Below are 21372 nucleotides of genomic sequence, written 5' to 3' on the forward strand. Positions count from 1 at the left end.
TTGTTAAAGAATTTTCTGTTTGTTTGTGGTAAATACTTCCTTCTATGCATTATGTTCTATCTTCTATGTCAAATATGCAGTATTAATTACATTCGTATTTCAAAAACTTCTTATATACTTATTTCATGATTGGATCTGTTCTTCAATTAATTATGAGGGGGACGTTCTTCTATAGCTTATAATACACAATTTTTATTGTGAATGAATTTCATTTTTATGATGGATTGATGGGTGAGTACCATGAAATATGTATGCAAAATGCATTAGGGTACGTGACTATTAGTCAGGCTCTATTTGTTCCAATTTTGAAAATTTGGATTTAGACCCAAAATGATTAAGCAGTGACTAAATAATGTAACACATTGTTTACACAAATGGATAGTCCAAACCACAATTTTCAATTATCAAATCTAAAAAAATAATAATAATAAAAGCTATAATCACTCAGAGAAGAAACAATTATAATCACTTATATTTACAAAACATGTTTGCAGTCCTAAACTCTCTATTTAAGCTCAATAAATGGACTTCTCTTACCAACCCAATGACAGTGACTTGAGAACAAGCGGATTCTTGTACATGAACTTTCTCCCTGAACAAAGCTCATTCACAATGATCCTAGAACTTTGACACACCAAATAACTCTCCAGAGGTTTTCTATCAATGGACTTTCTAACAGAGGTTTAGAGTTTGTACAGTTTGGATGAACAATGTTTTAATATCAGCTCAAGGCGAGAAATTCTCAGAAGAATTCTAAAAAAGATCTCACAAGGAGAAACACTCAAGGGATTTGGCTACTAGATCTACTCCTGCATTCGGCCTCTTGCCGTCGCTCTGTAGCAAGCATTTGTTCTCTATAGAGAACAGTATGTTGAAATTGAATAGCCATAGCTATTCAACAAATTGGTTTAGTATTCATGTGATTTCAGTCAAGCAAATTGAGGTTCAATCCGTTGAAATTTCAGAGACCACAAAGTTGTGCCAACTTCAAATGGACACATCTCACTCATTTCAATTAATTACATATTGGATTTAAATTTCTATATATTTTGAAAGCCCAAATATATGTTTTCTGACAAAACAAGTTCATTTATAAATTTAATATGGTGTAAAAGATATGAACAAAAGATTATTAACTCATAATCTTTGAGTTAACTCGTAACCTTGTCCCCTTTTAGTAGCTTCTTACTCAATTCAGACACAATATTTTTAATATAGCCTAATTTTGACAAATTTTGGTACTAGAATTTGCCTATAAACCTTACCCATCCAAGGCCATTTTCAAACAAAGTATCCTCTAGTTTTAATGTATCAGTTGTATCACCTCATTAAGAAATGGCCATTACGACATGAATTAGGTCAAACCACAGCCATCTACAGTTGGTGAGTCGGCGGGCTAGGCATTTCATACTGGTATGTGTGGGCATCATAAGATTTATTTATTTATTTATTTTTTTTTTCAATCCACAAGGCAGAACATAAGCCCAATCTGATTGTTTTATTAATTAAAAGTGAATTAAATAAACTTTTGGCCCGCACTTTTTTCTTACTAACATTTCTCCACCACCAATTTTTTTTTTAAAAACAATAAATTCATTAGTACAATATTGACAATTAAAATAGAGCCCAAAATTCAAATTGAGATAACAAAAAAACTATAATAATAATAACCTGAATTTCCTTAAAAGCCTTTTTAACTTGGTGAGTTGATGGTACTTCCTTCTGTTATTTTTGTTTTTTTTTTTTGGATGAGTGAATTTGACTGAGACGAGAATTTGCAAGTTTGTTTGGTGACACGTTATCAAACCGTACTTTTTTTCAAGTATTACCTTTTTAAATTTCGATTTTGTTTTCCTAAGTACAACTTTTTAAACAATCCCATATTTAAAAATCTAAAAAATAACTTGTACTATACAAACCCTATATGTGTTCAACACTTTTGACTTTTGAGTAATACAACTTCTACATAAAGTCATAGGTATACAATTCAAGGCAGGCCTCTTTCTCTGTCAGTTTTTTAAATTTTTTTCCAATCTTTTATCTATATTTGTCACACTATTTTTTTATATGTGAAGCTTAGTCCTTTTGTTAAACGCAAAGGAAATGCAAGGGAGATATATGTAAAACCCATATTTATTTAGTGATTACAGTTATAAAAAAAGAATTTCAAACTTTATAATAATGTTTAATATATAGCTTTTATTTAAATAAATAAAAATTTGTTGGTGCAGTTATATACCCTAGATTTTATATGTTACTCCACCACCACTAGTTATCACAATTATGCTTCTTATGACAAAACTTAAGAATGGGTCTCCATGAGCCAGACTATTAAATATTTAGTTATTTTCATGAACTACACAGCAAATTTGCGTGAACAAAAGTGTGTAAGTATTTTTTTTTTTTTTAAAGGATTTTTATAAACATCACCTTTGGAATTTTAATGTGAGTTTCAATTTGGTATTTGGGATTTTAATTTGAACAATTAACCTCTACGTATTTGTTTGGTAACATATTAAACATTTTGTTAGTATTTTTCATTAAAATTAAAATATTTAATAATGACATTTCAAAATTATTAATCGTATGAAAAAAATCGTGTAATTAAATGCGTTAGTCATCAATATATTTATTTTAAATTATTCTATAATATATTTTAATATTTGGTTTTGATAATATATAATATATCAGACTTCTACGATATGCATTTTCCATGTAACTTAAAACAAATTTGGTTCTTTTATTTTTACTATATATTTTAGAGTGATGTTAATGATATTACACATTTTACTAAATAAATTTTAAAAACTAATGTATCATTAATTACAATTTTTTTTTTCAGACTTTAGCATTAATTTTGCTTGTTTGGATTGTTTTTAGAAATTCACCCAAGTTCATTATATAGCACGTTAGTTGGTAAATGATGTATAATAAAATTTGTAAACTTTTTAGCATTTTTCGATATTTTATAACTCAATTTTAATTATGATATTATTGAAATAATATTTTGGTTTGGATATTATTATTTTACCCGATTTACACTCTGGTCTGATTGTAAAACCAAGTTGTCTTCCCAAAAAAAAACACCAACTAATAAATCAATACATTTTGGTTGCAGTTACCAATTACACATGGCAAAATGGGTAGGTCGGGTCGGGTCAATCGAGTTGCAGGTCAAATGGGTCACAGGTTAAAAATGAGTCATTTTAAACGGGTTAAAAAGGGGTTTGGGTCAATCGGGTTGTGAGTCGGATCAGGTTGAACCGTATTTTTCACATGAATTTATTTTTTATTTTTTATTTTTTATTTTTATAAAGAAAACAACATGTATTTGCCATTTGGAAAGTTATGCAACAAATTACTTGATGTAAAATGCATTATTTTGAATTCACTACTTATATTAAGAATGAACTCAGTTAAACTCATCAATACTTATTCAATAATTTTTAAACTATACAAATCCTAAAATTGCTATCTAAAACAAAATAATACAAAGATAAGTAAAATAAATACACAAGTTTTATTTCTACACAATATCAACATTCCAAAATAAAAAAATAAAAAAATTACAAATGACTTATTGGATAACCCATTTGATAAAGAATAAAAACATATAAGAAATTTACTATCTTCAAAATTAATTTTATAATCTATTATCAATTGTGGTTGGCATTCTATTTCAATTGAGATATACATTAAAATTTGATTGCTTACTTATTTATACATGGTCTCTTTTATAAATATCAAATCATTGTTAAGCAATACACACACTAGGAAATATCATAATTTATTTTGAAAAACCATTTATTTTGGACATAAATTGTTAAAAAAATAGGTCTAAGCATTCATAATTTATGCTCATTTGATACTTTGGCTTCACTATTTTCACACTTGTGAATGTTTCTCACACATGTCTACAATTTTAAATCTATGTTTTTAACTTTACTGTAATTAGATTATCTTGGCATGTACTTTACTATTTGATATTTAAAAATCTTTACTCATTACAGAATGCTCAACCATTTATCTTTCAATTAATTTACATGTAATTATGTAAATGCATCAATTGTTTCCTTAAAACTCACAACAAACAATTAAACTAATATTGTCTTAATTTTACTATTTTTTTTACCCCAAAAAAAAAAAAAAAATTTAAATGGTTCGAGTTTGGGTCGGGTTAACCTGTAAAAACACGAGTCGAGTCATGGATCAACTAGTTTTTACTTCGGGTCAAAAAAATCGGGTTCGGGTCGATTTTTTTTTTTTTTTTGAGTCGGGTCAGAAAATTCTGACTCGTTTTGCCATATCTATTACCAATACGAGTGTCAAATAAAAAAAAGAAAACTTCAAATTGCTGTGAATACGTCACACAAATGGAAAAAGATACGTGATTATTTTGCTCTTATATTTGTTTTTCCGAATAAGTTACTATGAGCATTCAGTCTCAACAAAATTTTAGTTGAACTAATCTAAAACACTTTACTTTTGCTACTTTAACACACACATATATCAGACTCAATAATTATTTCTCTACTCTATTTAAGTACTATTTTTTCTCTCTCCAAAAATAAATAAATTATTTTTATCCTCTTCCCCACCCAAGACCATGTTCTCCTTCACAAAAGCGCCGCTGCTACCACCAAACACAAATCCACCTTCTCCTTCACGACACAAACCCCCACCTTGCATCCAAAAATACACCACTACTACCACCAAAAACAAAAATTCCTCAATCAAAACACAAACCAAATGGCTCAACGACAAAAAACACCAACGACCCACCAAAAACACAGACCCATCTCAATAACCCAGCCATATGACGACCTCTGCAACCTCAACAAGCCACCAACGCCGCTGAGAGCAACGATTCGATGATGAGGACATTGATAATCGATGGTGAGGACACAATAATGAGAGAGAGAACAAGTGAAAAAGCAAAGGGGACAGAGGGAGAGTGAATGGATGAGAGAGTAGATGGACAGTTTACCACATTAAAAAATAATTTTCTTTTTAGTTTGGCAATGAATAGTCCTCGTTGGAAGTTATCAGAAGGATTAGCTTCAAGCTACAAGTTGCAATCTGAGCAGGACAAGCACAAAGAACCAGTTATTGGTTCTGTGTTCTGTCTTGTAGCTCCTTATGCTACTGGTAGTTTAGTGGTAGTAAACAGTAGTTATATTTATGGACACGTGTAAGTAGCTGATAGGCGTATTTCAGAACGTTAGTTTTGGAGGGAATAAATCCGTATAATTTGGGGTTAGTTAGGAAGTCAGTTACACTTCAAGCTGGCCAAAATGGCCAACTGGCCCTAAAATCGTAAGTATATAGTTAGTAGGCTCTGTTTACAAATATTATAACTTACTAGCATCTCGAGTCTCAAAGACTCGATTTTGGGACTATAAATCGAGTCTTTGAGGCTCGATTTGTATGCTTGTATCAATTCTGATGTGGCATTTTTCCACGTTAGTGTCCACCTGGAAATCGAGTCTCTAAGACTCGATTTCTAACCCAAAATTTTTTTAAAAAATTCAAAGTCTATACATGCCGAAATACCCAAAACAAATTTAAGAAACTTCACCGCTAGGTAGATCAGAGGAAGAGAAAGAGAAACTCACCGCTACTCAGATCAGATCAGAGGGAGAGAAAGAGAGAACCTCACCGCTAAACCTCACCAGCGCGGCCTGGGGCTTGCGCGAGCCAGCATCGCGTGCGGCCAGGGGCTCGCGGCGCGAGCCCCAGGCCGCGCGCGAGCCCCTGGCCGCGCGCGACGTTGGCCGGCGCGAGCCCCAGGTCGCCTGGGTCTCGCGCAAGCCTGGGTCGCTGGTCAGTTTTTGGTCATGTCGCACGCACCTGGGTCTCCAATCTCGATCTTCTCTCTCTTACTGTTTCTGGTTTTCTTTTCTTTTTTTTCTTTTTTCTCTGGGTTTTTCCTCTGATGCTCTGGTGTTTGGTCTGAGTTGGTCCTATTTATAGGAGTTAGAAATCGAGTCTTAGAGACTCGATTTCAATGTGAATGCCAAGTGGCAACTCTGCCACATCAGAGCTGATCCAAGCATACAAATCAAGCCCTAAACACTTGATTTTGAAGGCCAAAATTGAGTCTTTAAGACTCGAGATGCTAGTAAGTTATAATGTTTTAAAACGGAGCCTACTAACTATATACTTACGATTTTAGGGCCAATTAGCCATTTTGGCCCTTCAAGCTTGTATAAATACCTCTGCTTGTACAGTTTTTTCATTTGGTTAATACAATGCAATTTTCATCAAATTCTCACATGGTAATAGAGCACTCTGAGCTTTTCTAGATTCTTCTTAGTCTCATTCCAGATTTTCTTTCACGCTTGAATTTTCTCACAGGTTTGTAAGACCAGAAGTTAGCTCTCTCTGTGTATAAAGCCTTCTCTTTCTTGGTCTTGATTGGATTTTTCAAACCTCTTAATTAATATGTTTACCGACTAAACTTAGCTGACAAGTACAAAGATGAAAGACATATACCAAAGATTTATAGATTTTCTTAACTTATTGTTTTCTTTCTCAAATGAAAAATAAGCGATCATTATATTTACGATCAACAACTTGGATCGTTTGTATTATACTCAAAACCAGCAATTGGCTACCTAGTACGTACTACCTTGCCTGGGGAACCATATCCATCTCAAGGCCCAAAGGGTTCACTTCAAATGTGTCGTTGAATGATTTCGTCATTGGACCACAATCTTGTTCATGAACCTTTTCTATCTCCAAGCACTCCTTCAATTCAATCACCACATGGCTCATGCTTGGCCTTTGGATGGAAATTAATGGCACACATGCTATTGCTGTCTCTATTGCCTTCCAAACCGAATTTGTGTCAAAATTTCCAGGCATTCTCGGATCAATGATATTTCTTATATCCCCTCTAGCAAGAAGGGGGCTAACCCAATCAACAATATTAGTGTTATCCTTGTTATGGCTTTTTATTATTGCTCTCTTGCCTGTGATCAGCTCCAAAAGTACAATTCCAAAGCTGTACACATCACTTCTCTCAGTTAACCTGTTGGAAGTGTAGTATCTGCATAGAAGACAACTCTAATACCATTAATCTAGATGCTAAATTTCAGTCAGTCAGAATGTGTTGAAGAAAACTTAAACTGAAAAATGAATTGAATGGAAGTATACTGAACCACAAAGACTTACTCTGGATCAAGGTAACCCATCGTGCCAACAATAGCAGTGGATAAATGACTTTGACCTTCAGTGAAGAATTTTGAGAAACCAAAATCAGCTATCTTGGCCTGCAGTTTTTCATTCACTAAAATGTTGGCTGTCTTCACATCTCTGTGAATTATAGGTGGTTTGCAACCATGATGCAAGTACTCTAGGCCTACATGTATAAGTTTGGCACATCTTAGTTACAACATATGAACCAAACTAGAAGTTAACTTTATTAAGAGCAATTCTGCCAGCTGACCTTGTGCCGCATCAACTGCAATCTGAAGTCTCTCTTTCCAACTCAAAGCGTCTCTTGTTTTATCTGCAGCCATAACATAACAAACCAGAAGTCCGGTATTTTTAAGTTATTTTTTACAAACGGAATGTCGGTCAAGAAGTAAATCATTTAGTACCTGATAGATGCTCTTCTAAGTTCCCATACTCCATGTACTCATAGATGATCCCAAAATTTGTACCCTCATTGCAGTATCCAACAAAGGAAGTTAAGTTTCTATGATGAACCCGCATCAAGAGCTGAGCCTGCAATTCAAAATGACACTCAATCATAGATACATAAATACTTTAATTGATCATATTTTGGTAACAATTAAAGTTCTTGGGTGTAGAATAGCATACCTCTGTGAGAAATTGGTTTGAGCCATCAGTTGATGATGGAGAGAGCATTTTGACTGCAACTTGCATGCCATCACTTAGGCATCCAAGGTATACCGTTCCAAATCCCCCTTTCCCAACAATTTTCTGAAAGTTATTGGTTATACTTACAACCTCAGAGTATGTGAATTGTCGATTGTCTGACTTCAGTGGCCTGCCTCCTTGGTGAGTTCTTGGAAGTTGCTTTGCAGCTAATAAGATCATCATAATCTCCAATTATGTATGCTCAAGTAATTCAGGGGTTTTTGAAGAAAATTTCATTTTTATTATTCTAAATGTGATAGTATCTCAAAAATAATAATGAAAATGATTTCTATATTGATAGTGTCTATTATTGAGTGGTTTAGATCACAATAAAGAAACTTTGTACCGCGTATACCTTGTTTTCTTTTGCAGCGCCAACAAACAACTAGCATAGTTAAGACAACTAGAGCTGAGACAGTGGCTGCAATTAACGGGACAACAAAATTCTTTTTCTCCTTTTTGCATGGAGCCATCACACAAAGGTCTGGATTTCCATCCACACTATGAAATTATAAAAGATGGAAGTTAAATCTTTAACAAAATTAAATAAACAAAAGGGGTAATGAAAAAAATTGAATATTATACACATTACCAAATCACCAATCATATAAATTCATGATTCTTGGGTAAAAACAAACCTCAATGACAGAAAACCATTATTTGATCTTTCTTGGAGAGCGGAAGGAACTGAACCAGAGAGTTCGTTTCCTGACAAATTCCTGCAAAGAGTTGTTTGAGTTAGATGGTTTATTTCAAATTTTAAGTATGGGACATTAACATCAAGGGCAAAACCACTTACAGGGTTCTTAAGTTTGGCATTTGTGACAAAAATTCTGGTAGTGGTCCTGTTAAGCTATTGTTTGATAAATCCCTGAGAAATGTTGTTTGATTAAATATTTTGAACATTATGTTAAGCAATGCTTTATAAAACTTTATATCTGTGAATGATTGAGAAGTATTGATTCTCATGGAGTGACATTGGGTCGACAAAATAGTTTTCTAATTGTGTCAAAAATGCTCAAAGGCAAATGCCATTATTTGTGTAAAGATTGAAAGTTGCTATTGAATAATACTCACAGGTACTCTAATGATTTAAACCTAGCCATTGAAGGAGATATCTTTCCTGTCAATCCACTTGAGCCTAGATTCCTGCAATTAAATTTAAAAGGCTCAATTAGGCTAGTAATGTATATCATTAGATATCTAGATGACATATTAATTGGGTTTAACAGACACTCACAAGGAGATGATTATAGGGGGCTCGTAACCATTGTCTTTGCAATTCAGGCCATCCCATGCAGGTCGTGGCAGACATGGATCTCCTTGCCAGATTTTAGTTACCCCATTGCTCACTTTGATGTCCATGATGGCAATAACTAATATACACCAACATTATTCACAATTGAATCGATTTGTATCTCAACCCAATAAAAATATAAGAACAACAAAAAGAGGAGACATAGTAAAGCTGCATCTCAGTGGATCGACAACAAATTTTGTGTAAGAACAGCATACCATCTTCTTGGTCTGTTGGTGCTTGGAAGAAGTCTTTCACTATGTAAACTTCCATTGCATTGAGAATAGGAGGAAGGGTGGAATTTTCTGTCTTGTTAATAGAAAATTTGAGCTTAGGTCCCCTCACTGGCACGGTGCTATATATAGTAGTTGAATACAGGTAATTAGGAACAACACTGGCTTCCAGCCAGGGTTTACCATTTAGATTAATGTTGAATTCTCTGTATTCATTCTCTTGGAGTTTATCAAGTTCGGCAAAATGCAGGTATATGTAACACTAGAAAATGGGATCAACAATATCCACTTCAAAATCAAGGGAAACATTATTCATGGGTTTAACTGCCGTGGTCATGACAATTGATGGCAGTTTATATTGAAATTGAGTCGCGCTATCAATAGCAAAGGAGGTGTTGAACGGTATCGACTGAGGAGTGTTATAAGGAAACCACATTCGATCATAAACATCATCTTTGTACCTGAGGCATTTACAAATATATCATGCACTAGTAATGGATGTTAATGCAAAAGAACATATTATCCATAGATCCTTGCAAACAGAAACTTGGAATTCACCCCAAATTGGATGGACAGAACATAATGTGAATAAGATTCTTAATTAATCAAAACTACCAATTTCTAGTAATGGTACCAAATTAACTCATATTTTAAGCATTTATCCTGGCTTTATCACTATGAAACTCCTATTATATCCCACCTATCCACCTCTCTTGCCTTGGTATATATCTTACGTAACACTGTTCTATGAAAAATAGTACTTTTATTTAGAAAATTAGACTGGACTCGAATATTCTCATCAATGGCTGACCTATCGATAGGGGCAGCTTGAGACAAAAGAAAACTAATCTGAATCACCATAAGAAATAACTCACCGGATTATTCGACCAGCTGTTGAACCAACATCGAAACGACTGTACAGAGCCAAGGATTTATTAGATGAGATTTCATAAGTTGAATTATGGAAGTGCCTCAGCTCTAGTGCTGATATGAAAGGAGTTCCTGAGCCAGTATTTAAGAGGCAAACATTTATGTCATCCACCAAAGAAAAATGTATAATCTCCTTGATGACAATATGAGATTCATTCTCAAACTTTACTTTGTCCCAAAGATTAACTCCAATATATAGATCAAATTCTGGCAACTTGTCCTGCTCATCATAATTCCCATACATGAAGGTGGCTCTGATGAAGTAGTTAGTATCTTTGCCTTCATGAGGCCTAATGGTGTAGCAATTCCTGTTTCCCTGAGGAAAACTTCTAACATTCCATAGATATTTTTGAAGGGTTTCAAGATTGAACTTGGAAGATATGTTCTTATTCTCTCCAGAGTCAATGTATTTGTCTGAAATGTATTCTATCTCAGTTTTGTCATCAGTGTATCCGAAATCATCCAGAATCCCACAATCAATGCTTATGGAACCTATAAGCCAGCAAAAATTTTAGAATAACTTTGTGTGTGTGCGCGCATGCATGTGTATGTATATTAAGCAGATCAAATATATCAATTATGGCAAAGTTTGGAACTCAAAGTAGTTACAAGTATATAATCTGCTAGCTATAAAATTTTAAGTGCTATGATCAATTTTTTTGGTTTCAACAGAAATGCAAGCAGTGCTATTCAGTTAGAAGAAAGACACTAAAATAGGGAGACCCCATGTCTCAAAATCAAATATCTGGCTACTTCAATCAGTGGAAGAAGTGACTTACCTCCTATGTCGTCTAGTTTCCTTCTACCATGTTTGTAATTACCAAACTCCCTTTCTGAAACCAAATTAGCTGAACTTACAGTAAATGCCCACAAGCCAAACACCGATGCAAAAGTTAACCACATCATTGAATCCAGAGACCATTTGTTTCCATATACCCCACCCATCTACCGTGGAGAAATAGAATGAGATATTGTGTTAGTGAAGATATATGGAAAAGATGTATCCAGTAAATCAATGATTCTTTTGCACTGGTTGTTGAGCAGCTTAAGAAGAACATGGAAGAGGCTATAAATCAATTGCTCCTGCTTCAAGCTTTGAAATTTACACTTTATCCATCGTACGTTGCCTTGCTTTGAATCTTCCAAATTGTTGAACTCATTCAAGCCAATATTGTTGTTCAATGAAATTTGTCATTCACACGTGACAATGAAAATGGTCACCTTAAAACAGCGTGATATCATGGTTTTGCAATAATTCAGAGCTGGCTCCTTACTTGTCTTTGTCTTGTGTGTTTTTTGAAATGGGCTCACATACTTTCTTAATGTTTACATTAACGATTGTCTTATGTTTGATTTACTTTTTTTTTTTTAATGTAGATCACTCTTTCATGATTTATTTGCCGGTCAAGTTTGTTTGGACGTTTGTCTCATGGAGTGATGGACCCGGTATCCCCCTCTAGATATCTTTCTCTTTCTTTTTCCTTTTATTTTTTGGGCAAATTTTTTTTTTTTTCTTTCTGTTTTTTGATAAATTCAATAGTTCTAATGACTAATGAGATGGAGAGATTTTTGATATGTAAATGTTCCCTCTAGAAACATAAAAGATGTAAATTGACATACAAAATTTCTTAACTTTTGCTTAAATATATATATATATATATTTTTTTTTTTTGGGTAGTCTTCTGTTGGTTATTGGTCCACTTAAATTAAGCTCTCCTTCATTCACTTATCTCTTTGTTTAATATTTTTTTTATTAATCATATTTTCTATGGAAAAAGAAATATTGGCAGAAGTTGAATAAAAATAATAATCAACAATTAATTTTATATCATAAAAGACAAAAGGAATAGATTAAAAAAATAATATAAGAGATTGAGTATTATTTAAGTGATATTTATGTTAATTTGTATATTTATGCTGTACGGTTAACATATATACATTTTATATTTATGTTAAATTTGTATCAAAATTAAAATTTTGCCTCATTTGACACTTAACAATCAGGTTACTCACAAAGATGAACAAGGGAATCATCTTAAAGATGTGCTTAAATGTGATGATCAAAATGAAACTTTTAAAATATAATTTAGTTTGGCAAAAAAGAAATGTTTAGTGTGCATTTGTCGACAAATTTTTTACCATTAATTTATTTATTTACGTATAACTTTAAAAAATAAAAAATAAATAAACTCACCTTTTTCAAATATAAATACAACTATAAAAACGACACTCGCTCATTTGCATCCTCCAACAGCTTATTGACAGTTACGGGCCTTATTAGTTATTACGGCCTTATCACTATAATGATCTAGATCGGCAAGCCAATCGGGACTTAAATGGTTGGCCAATGAAATTGACCCACAACAGCCTAGCTTCCATACAGTACCTTGTAGGCCCAATTGACAAGTAAAAAGGAGCTGAAACTATTTAATTGTTCCGTGGCCTACGCAATAAAATTTAAATGTGAGGTCCTTGAAAAGTTGAAATCAATTTGCAAGTTGCAACCATGAACGAGACCTTCTTCTTCTTCTTCTTTTTATTTATTTATTTATTTATTTTTATTTTTTAGAGATGTTACGTTTACAATATTTTTATAATATTTTTACAACAAATCACAGGTGGTTAGTTGTTATTAGTTCAAATTTGAAACTAACACTAAGTTTACTTTTTTGCCCCAACAATAACAATCTGTCATTTAAGATTTGTTATAAAAATGTTGTAGATATATCCTTTTTTTTTTTTTTTTTTTTTTGGAGTCGCAAGTTGCAACCATGAGACGAAGACCTAGGCAATAACATGCAAATTAAGTCTACATGCATCAACCAACCAAGCTAGCAACACGTAAAGCTTTCAATGTAAAAATTATATTTTTTGGGTTGATTTGGAGTTCGTACTAAGAAGGCTTTCAGCACTTTTAAAGTTTTTTTGATCCAATCGAAATTAATGAAACTTTAAAGGAACAAAATAGAAGTTTACCAAAACCAAATGGTTTGGACATAGGTACTGTGGAGATTCTGAGGGAGACTCAGAGCTAATAGTGAATACATCTCTATTGTGACCTCTTACATAACTTCATTGAAACTTTTGAAATTTCAAAATTTTAAAGGAACAACATATAGGTTTACCTATAAAAAGAAAAAAAAAGTTTGGGCATTATTGATTAGATTAAATTATATCACCAAAAATTTTGAAAAAGGAAAAGCCAAGAAATTCATTGAATGATCCAAATCATTATTGTCTGTAAGCTTTTTCTTGCATAGGCATTGATGTATTTAAAAATAATAACACGCACACAGATATATATATATATATATATATATATATAACATTTATATTTAAGTTTAATACTAGGTATATTTGGTTTTTATTTATTTTTTTCCAATTCTTGTGAAATCTTGTAAAGACATTGTTTGAGATAATCTGCCAATAGTTCATTCCTAGTTGCATCTTTTTTGTAAGTTATAAAAATAAAAAAGGTTAATTTGGAGAAACTCTGATGAGTAATGACAAAGGCATGTACCTCAAACGTGTAATTCATAGAGATAATGCTACCTTCTACTCCCTCCATCCTAATTTATTTATCTTGTTTCTAAAATCAAAATTTTTAAGAGAACATTATTTATTGTCTTGTTTACGGAATAAAATGTATAAGTTTCCAGAACTACCCTCAATAATTTAAACTATAGAAAAAGAATAGTATTGACTTTTAAATAAAGTAAAGGGTAAGGTAGAAATTTTATTTATTAATTTTATAAAAAGAAGACTTCATTTTGGGACATTCCAAAATTGAATAGAAGACCAACAAATTGGGACAAATGGAGTAATTACTATAGCAAAAATTAGAAAAGTTAAACCTAAAAATGGAAGTCTGAGTGTGAACTAGTTTGCAAACATTCAAGAGAAGAAGTTACACCCCAATTAAAAATGTATAATCTCCTTATTGACAATAGGAGACTCATTGTCAAACTTTAGGGTGTCCCAAAGATTAATTCGAACATGTGGATCAAATCCTGGCAAAAGGTCCTTCTCATCATAATTTCCATGCATGAAGGAATTCCTCTGATGATGTAGGTAGTATCTTTGCCTAGCTTCCAGAGGTCTTATGGTTTAGCTACTCCTGTTTCCCTGAAGAAAACTTTTCACATTCCATTGATATTTTGAAGGGTTTCAAGATTGAACTTGGAAGATATGTTCTTATTTTCTCCGGAGTCAATGAAATTTCTGTCTGTGAAGTGTAATGAATGTAGCTGAAATCGTCCAGGTTGCCACAATCAGTGCTTATGGAGCCTCTACAAGCTAGCAAAAATTTTAGAATATCTTTTTGTGTGCATGGGCGCATGCGTGTGTATGTTAATATCAGATCAAATATGTCAACTATGGCAAAGTTTTCCTTTGCTAATTGCCAAATACTATGGCAAAGTTTGGACCTTAAAGTAGGTACAAGTATACAATCTGTCAGCTATGAAATTTTTGTTTGCTATGAACAGAAAGGCACGCAATGCTTTTCTGTTAAAGAGAGACACTAGCATAGGTAGACCCCATATCTCTGAAAATCAAATATTTGGCTACTTCAATCAGTAGAAGAAGGAACTTACCAGTTACCACCTATCGCCTATGTCATCTAGTTAATTTCCTTCTAGCATGTTTGTAAATTGTAACTAGCAAATTCCCTCTCTAAATTTAAACTAGCCGATCTTACAGTATACTACCCATGAGGCAAACACCAATGCAAAAATTAACCACATCACGAAATCCAAAGCCTATGGGTTTCCACGGACATACCAAACCCATCTACTGTGGAGAACTAAAATGCAACATATCTAAGCAGAAAACATTAGAAGATATGGATTAGACATATCCTAAAAATAAGTCTCTGGCAGTTGGCACTAGTTTTTGGCCATTTAAATCAGAACATTTACCAATTAAAGGCTAATTATTCCGGCTACTTGAGTTCCTAGCTTTCTCCCTTTTATTGACTCAAGTCTCCAACCCCACCTTCTTTACTCCTCTAATTCTTCCCAGCTTTCTCTCTTCCTCCTTTAATTACACATCATAAACCCTCAAACATAACAACTGTATCTTCAACTCCTGAGGCTTTTATCATGAAGCAACATCTTTCTTTCTAGCATTATTCTAGAGGGGCAGAAAACTGTCTTTTCAACTCAAAAGTATTAAAATAGAATAGAGGAAGAGAAAAAAATATTTCTAGTACTAAAAAATATTTCTAGTACTACACACTATTCTATATTATACATGAACCTACTATTTTTTTCTCCTACATTCATAGTCTGTCATGTAAAACAATTATGACAAAGTGTATATAAAAATATGTCGTACTATCATTGCAGAGAAAAATGGACGAGAAAAATGCTTGCAGCTGTGGCAACAACTACATACCAAAAAGTCAACTTGTAGAACAAAATTGAGTCGGTAGAATTACAAAAATTTTAAACCACGAACTAACCCACAACTTTTGCCACTATTATCCACATGTTTGTGGATATTTGTAGCAAAAGTTGTGGTTTATGGTCCTAAAATTACTCTTGAGAGCAAGGCCATCAGATGAGCTACAACTACTCACATAGTTAAAGGGACGGTCCATAGGTCCAAAGTTCCAAACCATGAGAGGGACAAAAGAAAAAAAAAATCTAGAACCAAATAATTAGGGTTGTAAATGAGCAGAGTTTGTCGAGTATTTAATGCTCAAACTCAGCTCAACAACAAGTGTAAATTGTTTAAGATTGGCTTGAACTTAAATCAAGTCTACAAACTATGTTTGAGCTTAAGTTTGAGCTTATCAAAAAGTACAAAAGCTTGAGCTTAACTTGACTTGGCTTGATTCATTACTCGAGTTAAGCTCGAGCTCAATATCAAGCTCAAACTCAAACTTTTAAGCTCTAGATCTAATACAAGTACATTATCAAGTCCATATTAAGAATATTATCATCCCCATTTGGTTTGGACATGTGGTCCCAACTCCCAATTAATTAAAAGTTTAGTAAGCTTGGTTTATTACCAAGCTTATAAACCAACCTAAACTCATCTTCTTCTTCTTCTTTTTTTCTTTATCAAGCCCTATTGTTCACGAGTCTGTTTGTTAACCATATTTTTGCTTGGGCTTAGCTTATTTATTAAACAAGCTTAAAATTAAAGCTCAAGCTTGACTCATTTATAAACAAATAAAAATGATTTTTATTTTTATTTTTTATTGAGACAAGTCCGAACTATTTATGAACATCTTGATTCATTTACAGCTAAGCCCCTAACCACAATATTATATGCCATAGTTTTCCTACAATTTTGGTCCCAAAATTATTGTGTTAAGTTTCCAGTTGGTTATCAATGGTGGTTACTTTGAGGGAATTTGGCATATGTGTGATGTTTATGGAGTGAATTTGTTAGGTTCTAAGACTTTAGGAACTAAATGTATTAGAATTTCATTATGTATTATGTTGGCAAACCATGATTAAAACATAGAGTCTAGATTTGGACTTGCTCAAAGTGTGTTTATTTGTAAAAGTTGGAATCAAGTGATTACAGGATTTATTGATCTAAATCTGCAAGGCTCAATCGATTGAAAATTAGGCTTGACCGATTGAACCTCGTGCAAATTAATTTTCTGCGGAATTTTCCAACTCAGCCCAAGCCTGGTTTGACATGTAGGGTTTTATGTTTTATTCCAAGTATAAAAGGAAAAACCCTAGCTACGTTTTAGAAGTCTTTGATGTGCTGTTTGTTGAATCTCTTGTGAGATTTAGAGGTGTTTACCTTCATACACACTTGGGGTTATCAAGATCAAGATTCATGTCAACTTGATGATCGCTTCAGTTGCTGCATAAAGAATTTAAGGAAGATCTGAAACTTTTGAGTGGAGTCTCAAAGTCACAAGTGGGAGTACTTGTGGTTGCAGTGGATCAAGAAAAGAAGTAGTCTGTGGAATCGGAGCTGTCATGTGATCGTGGTAGTAAGTTTTCTACTCGAGGTAACAATAGGATGTTAGTGGTCTAAGTCTTATTGTACAAACTTCAATTATTTCATAGTGGATCTATTTTACCTTGAGAATAGCTAGGTTAAATTCTCCTCAGGTTTTTTACCGGTTTGGTTTTCCTTGATTATCATATCATGTGTTCTTTATATTTCCGCATTTTGTCATGAGATGATTTTATTATGTTAATCTAGATCTGAATAATGTATCTAAGTTTTAAGGGGTCTAAAAACATACAGAATTGGCTAAAATAAAAGTTTAAAGGGTGTAATGACCACTACCCCAAGGTTTTGGGGGTGTCATGGAATTTTTCCTTGAGTATTATTATTTGGTTGTTTAAGTTCCCAATTCCCATTGCCCTCTTTAAAAAATAGTTTTTTTTCCCTTTTTTAATAATAATTCAATAGTTACAACTTACAAATTGATTTAGTAATGAATATAATTGGAGAAAATAAAAACCATAAAAAATGAATATATATATATATATATATATATAATATGTTATTAACAGCACACAACTTGAAAAATAATATTATAAACTTTGTAATATCTCTTTAACATAAAAGAACATATCTTCGTCGAAAAAAAAATCCAACTCAAACCCAAAGAAAATCCGAAGAACGAAAAAAAAAACTTTCAGAATTCCTTCTCCTTTGATGGCTTAAAGCCTCTGGAATGTTCTCATGAAAATCTTAGACCAAGAGAGAATGAGAGTTCGAGTTTGAGAGAGAGAAATTTACTGTGGCTGACCTTACAAAACAACCTATAAGAACAAATACCCCCCAAATGTATTGTTTTGTAAAGCTTAAAGAACCAAATGACCAAGTAAGCTACTGTTCAAAAGCCAATTCGCACTTTTATATATAGTTAATAGATATTTCATAATTTATATTAACTACTACGTACTCTTGGTGCGATGGTCATTCTATAAGTATAAGTGTTTGTGGGGTATGGGGACGGCAAGAGCTGAGATTCAAGTCTCCAAGAAAGAGCTTCACATACATATGCACGTAAATTACTCTAGAGTAGAATTTATATATTTTATAAAAAAATAATAATAATAACTTCTTTTTATTTATTTTTTTAAGTAAAAAAAAAAAAAAAAAAAAAAAAAGAAAGAAAGAAGATTACGAATCCATTAATTAGAATAGTCGGACCATCACAAAAACTGCTAGTAATTTTGAAGGTGTGCCATTCAAGAAAACAAGATGGAGTTGATCACATTTCAAATGATTCGTAAATTATGAAGGAAGGTTTCAATCTAAATATCTAATGGAATTTAATGAACCCAAATGACAAAGTACGTTACTCAATTGAAAATTGCACCATTAAAGTGTGCTATCATTGATGTTGTCTTGTAAAATTTAAATTTTAAAATTTAGGATTCTAAATATTAAGTTGATGAGAAATGTTACATTTACAATATTTTCACAACAAATTTTAAGTAGTAGGTTGTAATTAATTGTTATTGGTAGACAAATAAGTAATTTCTTGTGGTTGATTTAAATTAGAATTAATAACAACTTATCACCTATTATTTGTTGTGAAAAATATTGTTGACGTAACACTTCTTTAACTTTATATGATGTTTAAATTGAGTCCCTTTTGTCAATATTCGTTCGTGAGATGATCGTTGAATGCCAAATAAGCATCCAATATTTACTCTTGGTCCAATTAAACATGTTCCATTATTTAAAAATATAGCTCATTAATTTTTTTTTCTAAGATTATTGACATATTTATCGGTTAGTAAAAAAATGTATAAAAAATAAAATCATCCCTCTCTCTCTCTCTCTCTCTCTCTCTCTCTCTCTCTCTCTCTCTCTCTCTCTCTCTCTCTCTCTCTCTCTCTCTCTCTCTCTCTTATGGTCTTCAAATCAATTGCAACCTATCTTGATTTGGATAAAACTATTACATAAATGTTGTTACATTGTATGATAAATACTACTCTCTTGACTTTTTGAAACTTCACCTCATTTTCTTTATTGTAAAATGTTAACGAATGTCTTAAGAGCATTTGTTAATAAACCATTTTTAGAAAGTTTTTATGGAAAAAAATAATAATAATAATCAACTTAATAGGTATTCTACGAAACATAATACTTCTTATGTGCTTTTCCACTTTCTCTACCTTACTCTTATCCTATAAAAATTACATTTTTTTAATTAACTTAATAGGTATTCTATGAACACAGAATACTTCTTATATGCTTTTTCCACTTTCTCTGCCTTACTCTTATTCTATAGCAATTATATATATTTTTTAATTAACTTAATTGGTATTCTACAAACACACAATACTTCTTATGTGCTTTTCCACTTTCTCTACCTTACTCTTATCTTATTATTAATGTACTTTTCAAACTCTCAATCCTCATAAATTATTAATCTAATATATCGAAAATATTCATTCTCTGGTATTTCTTCATTGTAAAATTTTACTACATCTTGATGTTTGTTTCTAAACTAACACTCCGTGTACTATGTTTTATTCCTTCTTAATCTAAAGCTTTTATACTCTAAATCGCCCTTCCAAATATGTAACTTAGCAATGACCACACGTCTTTCATCTACTAAAACTATCTTAACCATCCTAAGTCTTCAAACAAACCTATAGTTTTTATCCTTAATTGATTTACTCAACTCGTGTTCCAATTTCATTTATGGTTTCCATTTGAAAAAAAAAATGTATCGAAGTAACATTTTTTATCTCCTCTTCATTTATTAACACTCATTGATCTTTATCTTAAGTACACTTAGAACAATTCAAATCTCTTGTTTTCCATTTTACTTGTCTTTGCAAGTTTAAAGATACTCTTTTATCCATCTTTTGTCGCTAACAACCATATAATTCATTGTAAGCCATAGATACAACATCTTGGGCCACCTTTTTTCTCCCTAGCTTCTTTGCCTCTTTATAATATTAATAAGTGGTAGTGTCTTTACATGTACGTGCTCTCTCTCTCTCTCTCTCTCTCTCTCTCTCTCTGTTATTTGAACATCTTCATTAACACCAAGTCTCAATTTGTAGCCTACAAAAACTATATTCTGCAAGTACTTCTTTAACCACTATGTCAATTCAACTAGTTATTTGATTTCATAGTTTATCAACATTTTTACATAGGAACGTGCACTTGCTTTGTTTGATTATTCTATCTTTAACAATTACAAAATCACTTGTGTTTTACATATAGATCTCAAGTATCAGGAAACTTTAATATAAAAAAAAAGTAATGTCTATAGTTTTGGTATCGTTTTATATGAGCTACTCATTGGTTGTCCAGCAATAATGAGAAGACTTAGAAAAACACTCACATACTTGAATGGGTTCATCCTATAATTGAAAGTGGGAATATTGGAAACATAGTTGATTTAAGGTTACAAGAAAAATTCTACACCAATTCTACCTAGAAAGCTGTGGAGATAGCCATATCATGCATACCATCAGCGGCAATCTATAGGTCAAGCACGTGTCAAGTATCGATAAACTAAAGGAATGTCTGGCTTTATATAGATGGCTCATGAAAGAAGCCAAGGTATGACAGCTGAGATGAATTAGACAATGTCAAGCATCCCACTCACAATGAATTCTATGGAGCTTGAATTAGATATTGCGGCCCTGACTAGATAGTTATACAGTGGCAGAGCCATAAAAATTTTTCATGGGAGCCAAACTAAAAATACATAATAAAAAAACATATTGCTTATACATAGAATGTTTGTAATTTTGATTTAACATATAATATATGATATTTTCTTACGTAAACAAAAATATTTATATTAGATATTGAGAGTTGCAGGAATCTATTACTCTTTCCTCTAACATGGACGATTAGTCCCATTAATTAAATTTATGATAGAATTCGTTACTCATGCGAAAGAGAGCCAAAATTTCACTTTAAGGAAGGGGGGGGGGGGGGAGCATATATATTTTCATACACTTGTAGTCATACATACCTACGCATACTTTGTGTACACAAATATCACATGTACAACTTAAAATGTAAAAGAACTCACCAAAAAAGATAGTTTATCTATTA

General features: G+C 32.4%; 1 pseudogene across 1 annotated transcript; it reads right to left on the reverse strand.

Moving 5' to 3' along the window:
* Nucleotides 1–6562: 6562 nt before the first annotated feature.
* LOC115972983 lies at nucleotides 6563–11552 on the reverse strand (annotated as a pseudogene). The gene is made up of 13 exons (XR_004087582.1): nucleotides 11127–11552; nucleotides 10293–10839; nucleotides 9403–9878; nucleotides 9128–9263; nucleotides 8965–9036; nucleotides 8687–8758; nucleotides 8526–8606; nucleotides 8243–8388; nucleotides 7828–8054; nucleotides 7605–7731; nucleotides 7451–7513; nucleotides 7177–7363; nucleotides 6563–7051 (listed from the first exon to the last, which is right to left on the reverse strand). The product of XR_004087582.1 is annotated as a putative leucine-rich repeat receptor-like serine/threonine-protein kinase At2g19230 (transcript).
* Nucleotides 11553–21372: the final 9820 nt, after the last annotated feature.

Source organism: Quercus lobata, unplaced genomic scaffold, assembly GCF_001633185.2.
Source record: "Quercus lobata isolate SW786 unplaced genomic scaffold, ValleyOak3.0 Primary Assembly Scq3eQI_1866, whole genome shotgun sequence".
In the NCBI taxonomy this organism is placed as follows: domain Eukaryota; kingdom Viridiplantae; phylum Streptophyta; class Magnoliopsida; order Fagales; family Fagaceae; genus Quercus; species Quercus lobata.